The sequence below is a fragment of the Anas acuta genome, chromosome 7 (genome assembly GCF_963932015.1).
Source record: "Anas acuta chromosome 7, bAnaAcu1.1, whole genome shotgun sequence".
NCBI lineage: Eukaryota > Metazoa > Chordata > Aves > Anseriformes > Anatidae > Anas > Anas acuta.
In genome coordinates this window covers 16,926,018-16,943,490 of record NC_088985.1, presented here as the reverse complement: position 1 = coordinate 16,943,490, position 17,473 = coordinate 16,926,018, and the positions used below count along the sequence as shown (strand labels likewise).

The window sequence follows — 17,473 nt, the reverse complement described above, 5'->3', positions numbered from 1 at the left end:
GCACGCACTATATCGACTCATTCCTTACCTTTCCCTTTAAGTTGCAGAGGTTACCTCACCCCTCCAAACATAGCCATAAACAGAAGCAAGAGTCATGTATGAATCTTCTTTCCCTGGGTGCTTTGGGGAAGCAGGAGCACGCACTCAAGTGAGCATTCATGCCTCAGCCAGCTTGAGGACAAGGCTCTGCACCAAAGTCCTTAAGACCTTCTCACGGCTGCTGATTTCATCCAAGGAACTGAAAAAGCATCTCAGCAGGACACTGCCAGCCTCCTTTTCAGTTCCCTCTCTCTGACTGCCAGTCCCTGGCAAGTGAAATGTCAAGAACCAGGCAGGGGCGGTGTTTGGAGAAGGAGGGATAAGAGATTCTCACCATCCATCAACCTCAAAACCTATTCAGCCGACAACTTGAATGGAACTGGCATTTCATTCTCCATGGTAACACGAGATGGAAGGAGGTTGGAAAGAGAGAGAGAGAAAGAGAGGACAGACCCAGGAAAATCTGATGCTGAAGAAGCAGGGAAAGTTGTAAACTTTGCAACTTCTCTTAGCCGTGCAAGTTGCGCATAGAAGGGGGAAAAGCCCTTTCCTTGCTCACACAGCCCCAGGACAAGCGGACCCCCAGTCACGGCAAGGTGCCCCTTCTGTGAGCAGCGTACCATGCGGAGGAAATCCCTTCTGCACACAAGTTCCCCTTGAACGCAGGGAATTAGGGAAAGCGGCAGATTATGGATAATTACCCCACAGCGAAGGGAACTGCCTGAAAGGGAAGATACTGTCGCTCCCCGGACAGTACTTCGTTGCTACAGATCGAAACCACCGATGCTTAACAAGTTCGTGTGCCAGCACCAGCCACAAACTGAAGTGGAGAATTAGCATCAACCCTTTTGCCTGCTTTGAACGTTACTTTATTAAGCCTTATCACCTAGATGCACAGAGACACACGGACTATTTCATCTTTTCCAAGGCACACCAAAATTAAGCACGGAAGCAGCTAAACTTAAAACTCGGGCAGCACCTTCGCCAAACTCACAGGAGCTCTGGGTAATTCAATTCTTATTAACATTGCAGGCCTGGCCATCTTCTGAACTTTATTCTGCTATTTTACATTCATAACTTGAGCTGTCACAGCCAGAATGTGCACAACAGGGAAATTACATTTGGATTCATGCACGTTTGTGTTCCAAGCCGGCCCCATGCAGCTACTGAAAGAGTCTCTGGCTAAAGCACTTATGCAAGATAACCAAACAAAGGACTGAAAAGCTCTGCAAATCCTGGCTGCTGCCGCTGCCATCTTATTTCTTTCTCAATTCTTTACACAGATTCTTTCCTGAAGGCCACATTTAAATCTCCCTCCCCCACCCAAGCCCACCACCTCTCAATTTGCAGTTTGTTCTCACTTGGGTTTTGTATCCGGGACAGGCTGTTGTGTGGTACCTTTTAAACCCCTATCTATACAGTCAGCTTTTTGTTAGAGGTGACCTGCAGAGTTGGTTTGAATTCTCCCAGTAATCATCAGGTGTCAGCAAGTATGTTAAAAATGTATTTTTTTTTAAGCTATCATTTTTCTTCATTATTCCTATTTCAATTTTGGACATTCACCTTGCAGGTTCTTACATAAGTCCTTATTTATCATTCATGACACTGCAACCCATATGGCATGTTAATACACGCCCCTGTCCACAGAACTTCAGCTTTTATCTATCAGCCATGTCGAAGCTATGCGAATACATTCTTGCTTCTGGAAAATACTTTCATCCTGGGAGAAAATGTGGTTTTCTCCTTTGTCTCCCAAGACTCGGAATCTTGTAAAAAAACAAACGGCAGCCTCAGAGGGAGCAACCCTAGTCACTTCACTTCTGCAGCCACTTCCTACTGCTCTCCAACACATCTTCCTGAGAGCTCCTTCACCTCAGGCAGAGGGTGACATATCTACCTTTTGAAATGTACTTCAGGAGCATGGATGTAGTTTCCTTCTTCCCTCACGACTTTAACAAGAGAAATGAGGCTGTTCCATTCTCTCTCTCCCAGCCAAAGCCAACTGAACTGAGAGTGACACAGCAGCTGCAAGATGTTACTCCCCTACAAATCTAAATAGGCAAATAAATGCTGTGAAATGCATCCACACAAACAGATGAATTCAGTTCTTTTCACTTGCTTTTGAAGATAGATGGGAATTCCGAGAAGGCATTTGCATCCTTCTTTTAAAATCTATTCTACCCACATCTATTAAGATGAGGATATCTGAGACAAAAAACTTCTAATGTTCCTTTCATAGAACAACCTCAGAGTACTTTGTTATTTTGCTTTGTTAAGGAAGCACGAAAAGAAAGACAGTATTTTTGCCACTTGTCACAAAGCAGCAGCATCTCCCCTGCAGTTGCTGTTCACTGAGTTTCACCTTGATCCTCTTCAAGGTTTGAAAGCATTATTGTTTATCTGTAGCTCAGGGAAGGGATTTTCTTTCTCTCTGAAGCTGATTGTAACATACTTCAAAGACTTGCAGTCTACTAATATCATCCACTTGTCTTGCTGTGATCCAGACTCCACACCAATGGAAAAGGAGAGCTTTCCCAAATCCATTCTAGCAGTGTACTTCAGGCAAGGGGGAAAGATACTACCACAGTGTTACCAATAGTAAGAAATGTGCCAAAAAGCATTCCAAGAGCAAAGAGTCATACCGACCATATTTTTCTACTGCACAGTTTCCTACAACCACCAGAAAGGGAACGTAGATGTGCCTCACCAGCAAGAAACATGTTTTGGAAATGAAATCTCCAACGCATAGACTAAAGCTAGCATCACAAGGCACCCTACAGAGAGGTACTGAAGTGCAGCGAGAAGCATGCCCACACAGAATCAAGGTCTCACCCAGCTTCCTAAGCAGAAGAATAAACAGTACAGTGCGGCCAACATTCAAAGGACTGCCCACCATGTGTGCCTGTCATGCAAGAATAAAAGCTGGAATACAGCAATAGCTTCAGGCTGGCTAAGAATGAAGCCGACTTTGGTTGTGATCGAGTTTGGTGGTCTGCACACAGTCACAAGAGCTGCCATCTCGCCTGGCTGCCATCTCACAGAGCAGCGAGGCAGCAGTGAGCCGCGCTGCTGGGACTGGCTGGCAACGCCACACCACAGCAGCCCACGGTGCACCTGCTCAGGGAACAAACACAGCTTCAGTGGCCACAACTGGGAACCCAGAACCAAATGCACTGCTTTTCCACGCAAGTGTCCACTCTAAAAACCATGCATAGCAAGAAAATTAACAGGAGAAGTTACTACACCCTCACAGTGCTATGACTTAGCGGTAGAACATTTCACTGCAGCTATTCACTGAAGTACCACATTAAAAGAGCAAAATGAGCATGTATTTTAAAAGTAAATTAATTAGAACTTAGCAAATATGATAGATTTGGAGTTGAGTATCCATCTACCCTACTAGCACAGCAGAAACTGAGACAGAAGTTAGAGTCCAAGAGGAGATGTCTTGAAAGATGCTTTAACACAATGGACAGATGCCTCAGCCTGATTCACTTTACATGTGAAAACACTGGGGATCAAACACTCTCCTGTTCCTGCTCACAACCTTGAGGAAAAGCTCAGTCAGTCAGATATTCCATATCCACAAGTACTCACAGAGAGGGATACTGCGCAATAAATTAACACAAGAGCAAAAAAAACCAAAACAGCAAAAAGATGGAAGAGCTGAGGGACTGGCAGGGCAGCCAGGCCTGACACCCACAAGTCAATGTCAACTATTATGCTTTTCTGGTCCTCAGTGCCCTTTTATTTCATATAAACCAGAACCCTTCAGCCCCAGAATAATGACACATTTATCAACTTGACAGGGCAAAAGATTCATGTCCAGGAATCTCCACCCAGGTCTGCAGATACCCCACTGAATGCCATGGATAAAAATAAAAGGCAATGCCTCTGGCTTCTGCACCTCTAAAGACAATTTCTAATCAACGTGGCAAAATAACGAGTTCACTCTTATGAGCAACATAAAATAAAACTCAGATTTTACCTGGCTGAAATGAAGATGGGAGAAAGAACAAGCAAGAAAGACAGATATTTAATTATAAAGATGCAGAAAATGAAACAATCAAAACAACTCCACGTGCATCTTTCAAAGCATACATTAAAAGGGCTTCTAGGAATAAAACAGACTAAAAAAACAAACATGGTGAGAAAGAGAAAGCACACAGAAATCTTCCAACAAGTTCAGAGCTCAAACAATTCTGAGGACGGCATTCTGGAAATCCAAAGCATCCTGATTTAAATTGACAACCATAGCTCAAATATCTCTGAGCTATTCTCAATAAAAGTCATTCCAAGGTAGGAATGAACATGGCTGGAGAGAACACGAAGCGAGTTGACCTGGTTGCATAACGCGGTGTCATCAGCCAAAGAGCACACGGTACCTCTGAATTTCCAGTCATGTCCCACTTCAGCCACACAGCCCCAAAAGGAAAGGGGTCCTAACCAATCTTCTTATTTTCCTAACTCAGCATCTCAGCAGCTTAACTATCTATAAATACACTTCTCTCAAGGAGAAACCGACTTCATTTAATTTTGTATCATTCTGCAAATACGAGGGCAGTATTTAGACCAGATGGCACAATTTACTTCAGCCTTTCTGCTACAACTAACTAATCCAGGATTTCTAAACTACTTTCTAGTTTTACACACAGTAATTCTGGCTGGCAAAAAACAAAGAAACTTCCCCTTCATTGGGCAAAGGGAAAAGCAGAATCAAACACTTCCTAACGTGCCAGCTGTGCAAAATGTTGCATATAAATACAAAGAAGAACTATAAATTACATTATTATTTTTTTTACTCACCCCCACTCCAAAGATATCAAAATAATGCAAAAAACAGATGAGGTACCGTGCAGATGTGACCTAAGAAGCCTCAGGCACTGACAAATGAGTAACTTCTGTAACTTTCAAGGCAACCCAAGTTCCCAGCTGCCTGCTTCTCTTCCCCAGTGTAATAAGATATAACACGAATTCAGTTTACAGTATGATGCCATATTTTGGCTGGAAGGCATATGAGATCTGAATTTAACAATGTGTTAAATTGGAGTGTAGCACCTGTGTCTTACTACCAGCCTGCTTGATTTCCCCAGGGCCAGAGATGTGCCTGCCACCTGGAGATGGGCAGTGCTGCCTGACTTGCTCTTCCTGGGCAGAGCAACGTGGGCTCCAAGTCCCAAGCCTGCCTGCAGCCCTTAGGCACCTAAATAGTGGTGGGGATGGAAAGGGCACTTTGAATGCTATCAGACGCTTCAGTGAAAAGGGATCGTCCCTGAAAGAAAATAGCTGCCTCTGTTTACAAGCATCTCTCTCATTATCCCCTCCCACTTGCCCGAGCCGATACAAGAAAGGTGGGCATACATTATAGTTCAGACAACTGCTTCAAATGACCACACCGTAGACAGAAGCAGCAAGACCTGCTACAAACAGACATGTCAGGGGATGCTGGTCTCTCCTACCGAATACTTCAAAACAAGCCTCTCGGCCACAGCAAGGGTTCCCATCAAACGCTTGCATTCTCTCAAGGTATCTTGCTGGCAAACACGGGTAGTACAATGCATAATGAAAAGGATCAAGCCTTGCTGCCCAAAAAATAAAATCAGACAGCTTTTTACCAAGGGTTAAAAAAAGAAAAAGGAAAAAAAGAAAAGGTTGCAGCTCTCACTAATGGCTTTGTAAGTGCCTGATTGCTAATGCTAAAAGCTTCCTACATTTAGGTTGTGAATTTGGAAGGCAGAAATTAAAAAAGGTGTGTTACACGCTGTCTCACAGGCATGTCAACTTCTGCCTCTTCTCTGAGATAATTTGTACATTGCAGATTTTTGCATTTCAGAATTTCATCTTCATTTGGAGCAGCAATAAAGGGGATGTGTTGCTGAAAGCACTTTGTATTTCTCGGCTGACCTTCTGTTCACTGCTTCCCCACACAGACAAACGCCAAAATAACAAACCAGTTCTTCTGTCCTGCTGCCTTTTCTCTCTGACCTCCAGTAGTTATTCAACTACTCCCAAATATTCTGTGACTGCTTGGAAAAATCTACTTTATATTCCCACCCCCTCAAACCATTCCTCTGTAAAACAGTTAATCTTGAAAATACAGTGCTGTCACCTTCCTTGTGCAGGTTTCTGCCATTGCTGTCTCTATGGAAACAATCACAACATCAAATATGTCAGGAAGAATCATTTATAAAATATGAAAGCACCAAAGGTAAAGATTCTACATAAAAACCAATCAAGACAAAATTAGCTTGTTAGCATGGAAACATTGGCTTTAAAGATCTTCAAGTTCATATGAAGTCCTAGGGTGAAGCTGCAGTCAGCTTTGGCTAGGAGAGAGGTGCCAGTGCAGCACCAAGCATAAAGTCACACAGCCAAAGGCTGCGAGTATCAGCTGGGACAGAGCATTGCAATCATCCCTTTTCCATTCATTTTAAACACACAAATGCAGACACTAAACAAAAGTAAGCCAGTGTGTCTCCAAAACGTAACACCAGCATGAGAAACAGACATGCAAGGAATGGGATTTGTTTCCTCTGAGATTTAAAAATCATTAAGTAAGGCCCTTGTAGCTTGCTTTGCCTGTATCTCAACAGCAATTCAGTCATCTTCTCCTCTGTTCACCAACTTCTTTCAAATCCACAACAGAAGCAAAGTTAAAGCCAATTATTCTTAGCTTCCCAACCAAACAAAGATTTAAAGCATTTCTTAGAGAAACATCGGCTACAGAGCCTGGCTGGACGGCTATTCTGCTGTGTTGTGGCTTCAGCAATGCAAAAGCAGAGTGCTTATTATTGCTGTAAGAATGGGTTCATCCAAGCCCTGTATGTGCAGAAGAAGCAGTTTTCCCCCACTCGCAAAGCTCGCCACATACTTCACTTTGACATGTTGACTCAATTATAGCACACGGGAGCCTCCAGGGAACAAACACAGCTTTTTGAGACAACTCCCTCCCCACCACACACACACATGCTCTCCGTGCTTTTTTAGAAGCTCATTTCAGTGAATGTTTTGCCTTTCATCATCCCATTATTCTCTCTTTCTCTCCCCTCTGTGCATTACTGCAATGTACCTCCTTTGTGTTGCTGCTTTTCCTCACCTGTACTGGCTTAGAAAGTAAGCTACCTCAAATTCAGCTACTGAAGTTAAAACACTGAAAGCAAAAGCAAGAGGGATTCGTTATGCCAGCCTAAGAAAACAGAGCAAGAAAACAGCTCAAACACATATTAGAGCCACAGAGCATGAGGGACTTTAACATGAGGTAAATTGAAAAAAAAAACAACAAACACACAAAAACACGATAAACCAGAAAACATCATGGACCCTAAAGACTAAACGTACTACTTTCCTAATAGTTCCATGGCAGATGGTAAGCACCAGGTGCCATTTCAGGTAGAGGATACAGGCTGCCAACTAGTCAGTGGTGGATGGGTGATCCTAAAGATTGTTCGCTGCCTTTAGGGCTTGGCTGAAGAACTTCTGCACACCCCCTGCCGTGAGCACTATGGACACACACAGCAAACTGCTGCTCCCTTACATTCATATACTCCCAAGTGGCTCACTAAAAGAAATAGTCTACAGCATTCTCAACTTAAAAATGATTTTTTGACTGGATAATATTTTCCTGACTGTTAAAAACTTGTCAGATTACTTTCTTTTTGTCACAGAACTGGCCACTTGAGCAGCAGCTCAGGTACTGTAAGATGGAGTTACTCCTTTTATCACTTGAAACATATGCTTTTGATTTTCAATTTCCAAAACATGAGATTACACAGTTTGGCTGAGATTTCCTCTATTAGACTGCAGCAGTCAGCTGGGATGAATCCAGAAGGGAACGGGAAGGAGAGAATGACTGAAGGAATTCTGCACCATCGGTATGGTCAGGAAGAACAAGAGTTATGAATTACAGGACTGAGAGGAAACACAGAACAGAGAACAAGGTAGACTGAATTAACCACAGTCTTCTGTGGGGGCTCCCCCTCCACCCAGAAGCATCTTCTAGAAACAGAACTTCAATGCATTGTTTCCCTGGTAGTTAATGATTGCATTACTTCAAAATATCAGGAGACTTTATGGTAGTACAGAAGACAATAAGTCAGAGCAGGAGTTTATCTTGTTCAAATATTGGACAGTTTGGGAGTAAGCCACTCCCTTCTGGTTGAAAAGTTTCAAGAAATCCTAAATTAAAATATTCATGGACATAATCAGTATTTAGAAACTGGCGGACACATTGTACTGTATGAGCTCTTATCCTCTTCCATCTAGTTCTTGTTTTCCCTTTTTTTCTCTTTTCCTTTCCACCAGTCATGCATGCCCAGTCCCACTGATTGCTATCTGCACCTCAGAATTAAGAACAAGCATGGCCATGAATTCCCCAGACAAATCAGGGCATAACAAAAAGCACCGCCTGTCTGCAGTTCAGGTTTGCTTCTCTTTGGCTCTTCTGAGTAACTTTGTTCTTGTGTGGATGAAGGTATGTAAAAAAGGAGGTTTTAAACTACCTGTGCTGAAGCATTCACTAATTCCAAAATATATCATTTCACCTTTGTCACATACTCAAGGAAGTTTCAAACTTTTAAACTTTGAATTGTATTTGTGTGTCACCGTGCTACTTGCTGTTTGTGTGGGTACCTCTGTCCCTCTTGCAGCCTTTTCACTGCCTTAAAAGAGAGTGGAGAACTGCACTTTGAAGTGCAGGTAACAGTATGGTATCAGTGCAGTATTTTCAGTATTATCACCTGTTGTGTACTTCGAGGGACTATAGTACAACTCTCAGACCAATTATAATAGGCTACTCTAATCAGTTTGATGTTAATTACAGCGTGACCTCTAGTAAAAACTGCTCTTAGGACTCTGAACAGTATAAAAGTCAGTGCCACAACATCGAGCTGAGAAAATCTAAGTGGTAAACACTATAAGCTTCTGCATTTACTGTATGACTACTGCTGGATCAGTCATACCACTGAGATCAATAGGAGAGATCGTTAGCAAAACTCCTTTATGTACACAGAGGGAGCTTTCATTTGGGGGTTATTACAGAGCACTTGGAAAGGAAGCTTAAAGAACAGCAAATCCAGGTTAAATTATCTCTGAATAAGAAGCCCAGAGCATGATTTAAGATACCTTAGTTTACTACATATTGACTTCCTATCTTTAACATTTTAATTTCACCTTTCCCAATGCACCTGGGAAAAGAGGTCTTCAGCAGTCAATGCACTGAAGTTCTCCCACCCTCCACAAGCATTCAGAAAACAAAGTGCAAGGTAGAACGGCTATTTCAAGTGAAAACATTGTCTTGTGATGGCAGATTTATCAAAAAATGAAAGCTGATTTACCAGACTCTGAGATGGGTACTTTGTATTGATGGAGAAAAGGACCCCAGAAGGGTCATTATGTCACAATAAATGTCATCCCCTATAGCCCTGAGATTGGTTACTTTCAATCTCATTACTTGGATATAACTTTCAAAGATCCTCTTAACAGGAAAGATCTTAGTAAAAAATGAATACTAAAACTTATCCAATTTATGAAGGGAAGACCTAGTCAGCTGGGGCCAAGGTTATCTTATCAGCTTCCCACCTCCGCAGAAATACTTGGGGCAGGGAAAATGAAGTCCCTCGATAAAGTCCCCGAAACCTGATGCATCATGTACGTAAGCAGTCAGAAATGTTGCTTTCTTAGTGTGACTAGAAGCATAGCCACAGTTAATCATCTAAAGCAATATTTGGACATGTACCCAAACACATCTGAAGTCCCTGCTTTGGCTGCACGAGTTGACCAGTGGGCACTAAAGGCTGAAGAAACCAGGCAGACCTGGGGTAAGAGACTGATACCAGAGAACAGAGCAGTTTCACAAGCAATTATCATCACGGCAAACCAGTATTGGTGTGATTCAGTTGAAGACGACAAAAAATTTTGCAGGTCTTGCTTACAGAAGGGCATATGAAGGAAGCAAATATAGAACCAAAAAGAAGCAAGAGGTCATCACTAGTCTTTGCAGTGATGTAGTGCTGTCTAATGGAAAAATGTACATACAGGCTGAAGCAGATACGCATTTAATCTTCTCAGAATATTCTTCCTTCGCATATCCAGACAATAAATTTGTGTCCATTACCTCTTCCCTCTTTGATTATCTGATTAGCGTACTAAATGTCATCTTCTTACTCTGTCTTGGACTTTCACCCTAATAGATTAATGAAAATTGAAAAGCTGAAACATGGGGTAGAAAACACTCTGTTTTCTATTTTCTATCCTTTTCACATGGCATTGCAAACTGAAAGATACTTTTCATACACGTTCCAAGGTTCACAGGTACAAATCACAGCCAAAAAGGAGGAAACAAGGCCCTGCACGCAGTATAACCAAGCCACAAATGTGGGCTAGTCAGATACTGACTCATTACCAGCAATAGTCTGAACATGCTCCAAACATTCTGATACTCTAAAACAGAGCACCAGCAAGGCAAATAAGCTTCAGAAGATTTATTTCTTTTGGCAAATGAGTGATTTTCAGTCACATAACAGCTTTCTTTAAAGAAAATAAATGAAATCCAAACCATCCTACTGATTCTTCACTGTTCAAGAGGCCACACTGAACACTGCCTACAACCGAATGCAGCTCTCCCAGAGCCCAGCAGGCTCCCTGGAGCAATCACACACTACCAGAACAGTCAAAATCAACATGTGAACCCAGGTCCCCATTCTCCATGGTATTCCCCAGCTACCTCAGATATCCCTCCATATTAACATGAAAGGTACAGATTACCTGCCTGGTAAAAATGAGCTGAACTGCTCAGTAAATAATACATTAATTCCGCAAATGAATTCCCTCGGTGCTATTTGTACCCCTTTTCTTTGACATAGCAAACTAAGTAGTTATCCTGCTGACAGAATACAACCTCTAAATCCAGACGAAGTTTGCCATCCATGTGGAGAAGAAACAGGACAACAATCATGTAACACGCCTTCATCACATTTTTAACACACCTCTGGAAACTGGGTATGTTCAGCAAAAAGCACAGTGTAGGAATTTAGACAGAACAAAATGAAACGCCTGAAAGCAAGACTGTTGGCAAGGAGCTACTCTCATCCAGATGAGGAAGGACTGCACTTCTCAGCAATTTTTCAGATGCTACACAAATTCAAAGCTTGTACTTTGAAGAATTTCTCCTGCCTTTCCTAGTTCACGGGAAATTCCATCTCTGCCAGCCAATTCAAGGGGAACTGAACAGCGAATTCCATTAACTTGAACTCTGAGAAGGCAACTCGGCTACTGTGAGTCACTGACAGCTGGGAACAATCCTACCAACTTTGGAGACTCACCAAATTCAGTGCAATATCCACCCCCATGTACTCTAGTCCACAAAAGCCAGCAAATCGGAAAGGAATCGCAACGATGCTGCTACAGTCTACTTTAAAAAATCCCTCAACAGAAAGAGCCTGCTGCAGGCAGTTACTGATAATTCAGCCCTGTGTGCCTACAGCTCCTCAGAAAAGCACTTTATGTTCAAACCCTTCATTTCTAAAACAGAGCTCTGAACTTCTGGTTCAGAAAGCCTGAGCTTCTGGTTTGGGTGATGATCTGAAAAGGAGGCTGAGACAGCTTTCCTGCAGTACGTGCTCTTACAGCCACCTCCAAACCATCAGTTCTCTGGGTACACAAAATGAAGAGCAGCAGGTAATGCGTTAACATACGGAGTCCAAAGATCCCTCTACACTTTCCACACGCATCAAAGGCAGTGTTCAAGCCTTCCTCCATCACAAATCAGAGCACAAAGAAACAGATACCACAGAACGTCAGGGATGAACCATCAGCTCCTTTCAATACCTAAAATTACATTGCTGAATCCAACATTTTTTTCCAAATGAAGAAATGTTCTATACCTCTGGCCTCATCGGGATTAAGGAAAGCCTGCACTATGCCTGTTCCTGAAAGGCCTCAAACTCTCGTTTTATTTCCTGCCTGTCCTCACACTAAAAAAAGCACCCCAGATCTGAAACAGGTGTCGCCAAATAGGCTGCTTGATGAACAGATCCCACTTTTGCATTGTGTACTGCTCTCGTTAGCCATGTGAACCTACTGCATCTCCACAGCTTAGCCAAGTACACAAATACCATGGAATGCATACAGTACATCATTCAAAAGGATGAAAGAAGTGACAAGAGGAAAACAGCACCTTGATTCAGATCACCAAAACTCTATAAAAGAGCATTTGGAAATAAAGAAGCTGGGTGGTTTTTTTTGTCCTTTTTTTTTTTTTTTTTCTGATTGAGTTTTTGTGTTTATTCCTTTCCTTAGGAATCCATTCCTTTTGAGAGGACAACAAAAACAGAAGTCTCCTTAATAAGTGGCCTGACACTTTTCAACATATAAGCTTTGTTTGGTTTTAGGGCCTTGTATGCAACAGCAAGCTTTAGGGAAAAAACACGTAACCTCCAACTCAGTCATACCATTGAGTCTTGCGTGATTTAGCTGCTAAACATAAAAACACCAAAGATGCTTAGCCTCAAAAGTACCACAGGAATTGCTGAAATAGACCTTGCTGGAAATGATTATTCTGAACAACCCCCCAGGTACAGAGAATTATTCCTTGTGATTAGTAATAAAATTACAACCTCATATCTACAAATTCTTCTAGGCCTCACATCTACCTCCTCACATTTACCTGCCATCTCCTGCTATTAAGTTCACGTCTTGCTTGCATGCAAATCCTTCTGCATGTGATATTCCTCATGATTGCTCTTCACCGCTTCCTGACAGCAGAAACATGCTGAGCACAACTGGCAACTGCAATCGGTATCGTTGTGCCAAATGTCAGCCAGGGACAGCCTTCTGACACACAGAACTAGCGGTGAGTTTTATGCAGTATACTACTTATTTTAGTGTCCTTCTGTTAAGAGACTCTGCGTCTCCTTAGTCAGGAGGGCTTCTCTGATAGCTGTTATAAAGGAATCACAGAACAACACTTTGCTCCACCTGGCATACTTATCTATGCACGAAAACAGGATGAGAATCTTCCCTTGCCTTTCAAGATTTCAAAGGTATGCCCTGAAACTTATTAGGCTTTTTTTTTTTTTTTTAAATGAGCAAAGTAAAAGAAAAAAAATAATAATACCTTTTAGACTTTAAACATCTCTATTAAAAGCTTTACTATGGGAAACAATACCAGTAACAGACCAAATTTCAATCTATCTCAGTATGTTCAAGAACTAGAAATGCAAGTTTCAAGTCCGAGAGTCCAGCTTTCTAATGGAATATACAATATTTGCTTTTAATCTTGAACATTCTCAGATATTTTTCTTCATAAAGTCAAGATATTTACTTTATACACTTTATTGTATATAAAAAGCCTCTTTAGTCTACTAGTTGCAAGTTTCTAGAATGTTTTACCCATGACTCTCTTCAGATCCTAAAATATTAAGCTAATGCCTCTAATGCAGGGCGCTTTTATGGGTACAAGTAGATAACACCCATGTTTTTAAATAAAGAGCATGAATGAAGAAAATTGTCTGCAGAAGACCAATACACACATAATACCTAACAGCATAAAGTTTTATGGATGCTCTTGAAGAATGAACTTCAAACATTATGCATCCCCATTTCTGACGGTTAATGCAGTCATATGAAAAACAGACCAATACAGACTTTATGGCATCACGTATTTACTTTCATCTACCCTTCCTTAAGGTACTAATACCGTTCTATATACACAGTTTTGTTTGTGTGTAGATATTAATCTATAAAATCTACAAACACTATTTCACAACCATAAAGCTCCGAGATGTTTTCAAAAGTTCCCTTCTGTGCTAATCCTCTGTTGTTTTAATCTATACACTGCCAATTGAAAACACTTGTAAAATGACATCCTCACCCCCACGCTGCACCTTCACATGTCTGGCACACTCAGTACTTCACTGACTCAAGGGATATATTTCTAGAAATTCCTGCTGAATTACTAACAGTCCCTTCTCTGTCTTGGCAGTGCAACAGAGTTAAACTTATCCCCCATCTCACAAGTAGCCTTTTCTAGTTGATAAAAGCCTGTTTTCTTTTTCATTTTCTTTCAAGTAATGCTTGGGTACCTCAGTCAGTTTCAGAAGACAACTGATGTGTTAGATGTCAGATCTGATGTAGAATTCATACAACTATGTATCAAATGGGTAGTCAAGCACCCCTCATAGCCATCCTTTTCCATATTGGTCACTCAGTAGGAATCATATTTGCATTACTGTTTATTTTCAAAGTCTTTGAGATTTCTGTTGCTCTAAATGCAGATCTGCGAATTCAGAGGCCAGAGATGCTCACCTTTCAGCTTCTCTGGTCTGTGGTACTGCAGAATGCCACACAATTTACACTAAACCAGAATTTAACACTGCTTTGATGGCTGATGCTCAAAGCTTTATGAGCTGGTAGATTAGATTCTTTCCACAGCAAACCTAGATACACTTCAAGGTGACAGGTTTGGTGAGTTTAAATTTATCAGTTCCTAGGAACATAAATCTACATCAAAGAGGATGTAAGTTAAATACTCACCCTTTCAGCAGCACCTTTGTTCAGAAGCCAGCATACAGAGCAAAAGCCAACAATGCCTGGCTCACAATTGCACCCTCCAGCTGGGGAAAAAAAAAAAAAAAAGAGCAAAATGAGTCTGGAGCGGAGATAGATGGAAAAGAAAGATCAAAGATTACTTTATATGAGTATAAAGATCATTGCACACGCATTGAACAAATCATCATATTTTGTTCTAAACTTGTATCATTCAATGAGACGGTTGTGCACATTATTGTGCCTCCTTAAAACCCAGCAAGTAGAAGTAACAACTGTATTTCTTAGTCACCGAAAGTGATCCCAAATTATGTAAAATGTAAAGTAGGAAGGGAACAAATACGGTAAGAACCTCCTGGCTTGTTTAAGAGTTGACAGTTCACCAGTCAGAGTTACAACTTCCACGCTGGTACACATCACGGCACTCAGAACCTGGCTTTAAATTTCACGTGAAGACTTTTCCTCATAATGGAAGAGATAAAACACCCCCTTAGATTAAGCCCTCTATATATTGGAGCTCAGACAGCAGCTTAAATCCTTGTACAGATCCATGTAGAGACCATGTACCGAAATGCAATGGAGCGTCATAAATTAGCTTTGTCTTAGCGCTGTTTGAAAACTAAGGTTCCACTTCTACTCTTTATAAAGGAAAACCCCCCAAACTGGTACACTTCCCAAATTCTTTACATAATCTCCTCATGTTAATTCCAGGGCTGCTTCCCAGCCAACAGGAGTCAGCCAGCAAATGCCAAGCACAGCCATGTATTTCCTCTCACGAGCCAGCGACGTGGGCTGCTGCTTCATGGGGTGACTCCTCATCACCTCCATTTCAGCACACCAGAGCCGACCAGGCACCTGACAGCCCATCCAGAAAAGAAGCAACTGGCACCGCACAAGGTTTTCAGTTTCATGGCCAATTTGGCACAAACCAAACCAGAAGTTTAGGGCAGCTCTCCATTCTCTCAGATGCAGTCAAACTGACTTTCTGGCTGCAATTTAAGACACAGTTTGGTTCATTAAGGAAAAATTCTCTGCTGTTAAAAAGGTTTACTCCTGATCTTACCATCCCTTCCCTTGCAGGCTGGCCGAATGTAACACAAGTAGTAACTCACACTCTGGGAGCTCCATCCCCACCATTTACCGAGATGAAATCAGAAACAAAACAGCGCAACCAGACCTCCATATCTGAATATTAGTTAGCTCCTATTCATTTCCAACCGCAGCTTCTAGGCAGTGTGCAGCAACATAATGCTGTTGAAAGTCACTCACAAAGCTTATTCACCTTTCTCCTCCCCTTTCATCTTTTTACATTGTTTGCACTAATGCTCCTTTTTTAAACATATTTTCTAAAGAAAGGCAGCATCGAGCATCGGTATGCAATAACGCAGATAGGAATCAGCAGGAAGCATTAGGGATGCAAAAATACAGAGTTAAGAAAGGCTGCCAACTTTCCTTAATACCTCAAAAGCAAACAGAAACTAAATGGGTGAAAGAGCCTTACTAAATTATCCAATCTATTTTCATCTGAAAGCTGACTCTTTGATGTTAGATTATTTTCTGAAATTTTCTACCAGTTTGTATAATATATGTCCTTCCACCCTTTCCTTTCGGGAGACTAGGCCATACTTTAATATATTTTATAATCTCATTCCCTTGTTCCTAGTTATATCCCTTCTTACCTTATTAAATTAATTAGTATTCACCTTTCAAGTATGTGCCTCTCAAATATTCGTAGACTGTTATCAGACAAACATGTGCCTCCCTACATTCATAGACTGTTATCACGCCTCATAACAGCACTTCTGGTTATCACATAGGCAAGGCAAGCACATTTGCCCATCAGTCCCTCAGTCTGCAGTCATTTGTCATTTTTCCCTCAGCTCTCTTCAATTGGTTTACATCTGTCTAGAAACAAGATTCTGGGGCCTGCAGTCTTGGCAAATTAACTCTCAAACTTGTTAAAGAAGGGAACTCCTCTTTAATTTGTATAACCCAAAATCATATTAATTTGATGCTTGCTGTCACAATGCATCTGCAAACTGACTTATCTGCTGCACAGCCACCCACCCCAAAGCACACTAGTGTTTTTCTAGCTTCAGTCTCCCCCAAAACAGACTTCAGGTTAACATTTTTGACTGTATTCTCTCCATTAGCTCCCTACAAAAGAAAAATATCTGATTTTTATACTCCTTCCCTATTTTTAACATCTCTAGTGCTTGGTTGTTGTGTCCTTTCTTCACCTGCATTTGATTCACTTCCAACTCAGCATCAGAAGCTAGGAAAAAAAAAAAGCCTGCAATAACGTTCTAAAAAACATACATTTCTCAGTAAGCTACAGTAAGACAGGGTCTCCACGTGGCTAACCATGATTTTCAGTGCTGCTGGTAATGTGTTTACATTTCTGCGATTCCCTGTTGAGAATTTCCTACTCTCAGCTTAACTTATCTAATTTAATAAGACAAGACCAAACCAGACAATCCGACATATCTTAAGCTATGTATGATACACAGTTAAACCAACAGCACTGTCAAAACAAGGCATTTATCTTCCTTCCCCTTCCTTTCCCACACATTAACCAGACGCACGCTACTTTTGTCCAGCCACCACTGCCCTGTGAAGCTATACGCTGTGATGACCGAGTCACTTTTCATTTTTAGACTCAATTCATTGTGAATCTGCCCGCTTCTAATGGCACTCACTATGCACGCAACTGTGCAGGGGCTGGAGAAAAGTGGGACTGTGCATGAAGCCATGCCAATGAAAAATGCCCACTGTATATGGGCCTTGTATTTCCATTTGTCAGCAACACCTCGGTACAGGAACATAAAACTGAAAGACTGTAAATTGGGAAGCCTGCAAAAACCCCAGGGCTTTTCAAGAACAAAGGGAAGAC

General features: G+C 41.6%; 1 protein-coding gene across 4 annotated transcripts in view; it reads right to left on the bottom strand.

Annotated features, from left to right (window-relative positions):
- Positions 1 to 17,473, bottom strand: part of NDST2 (N-deacetylase and N-sulfotransferase 2) — a 130,250-nt gene that overhangs the window by 89,610 nt on the left and 23,167 nt on the right. For all 4 annotated transcript variants that reach the window (XM_068689480.1, XM_068689479.1, XM_068689482.1 and 1 more), the window contains exon 2: positions 14,569 to 14,648. The gene's annotated coding sequence lies outside the window, so the exon portion shown is untranslated. The remainder of the gene's footprint in view (positions 1 to 14,568; positions 14,649 to 17,473) is intronic.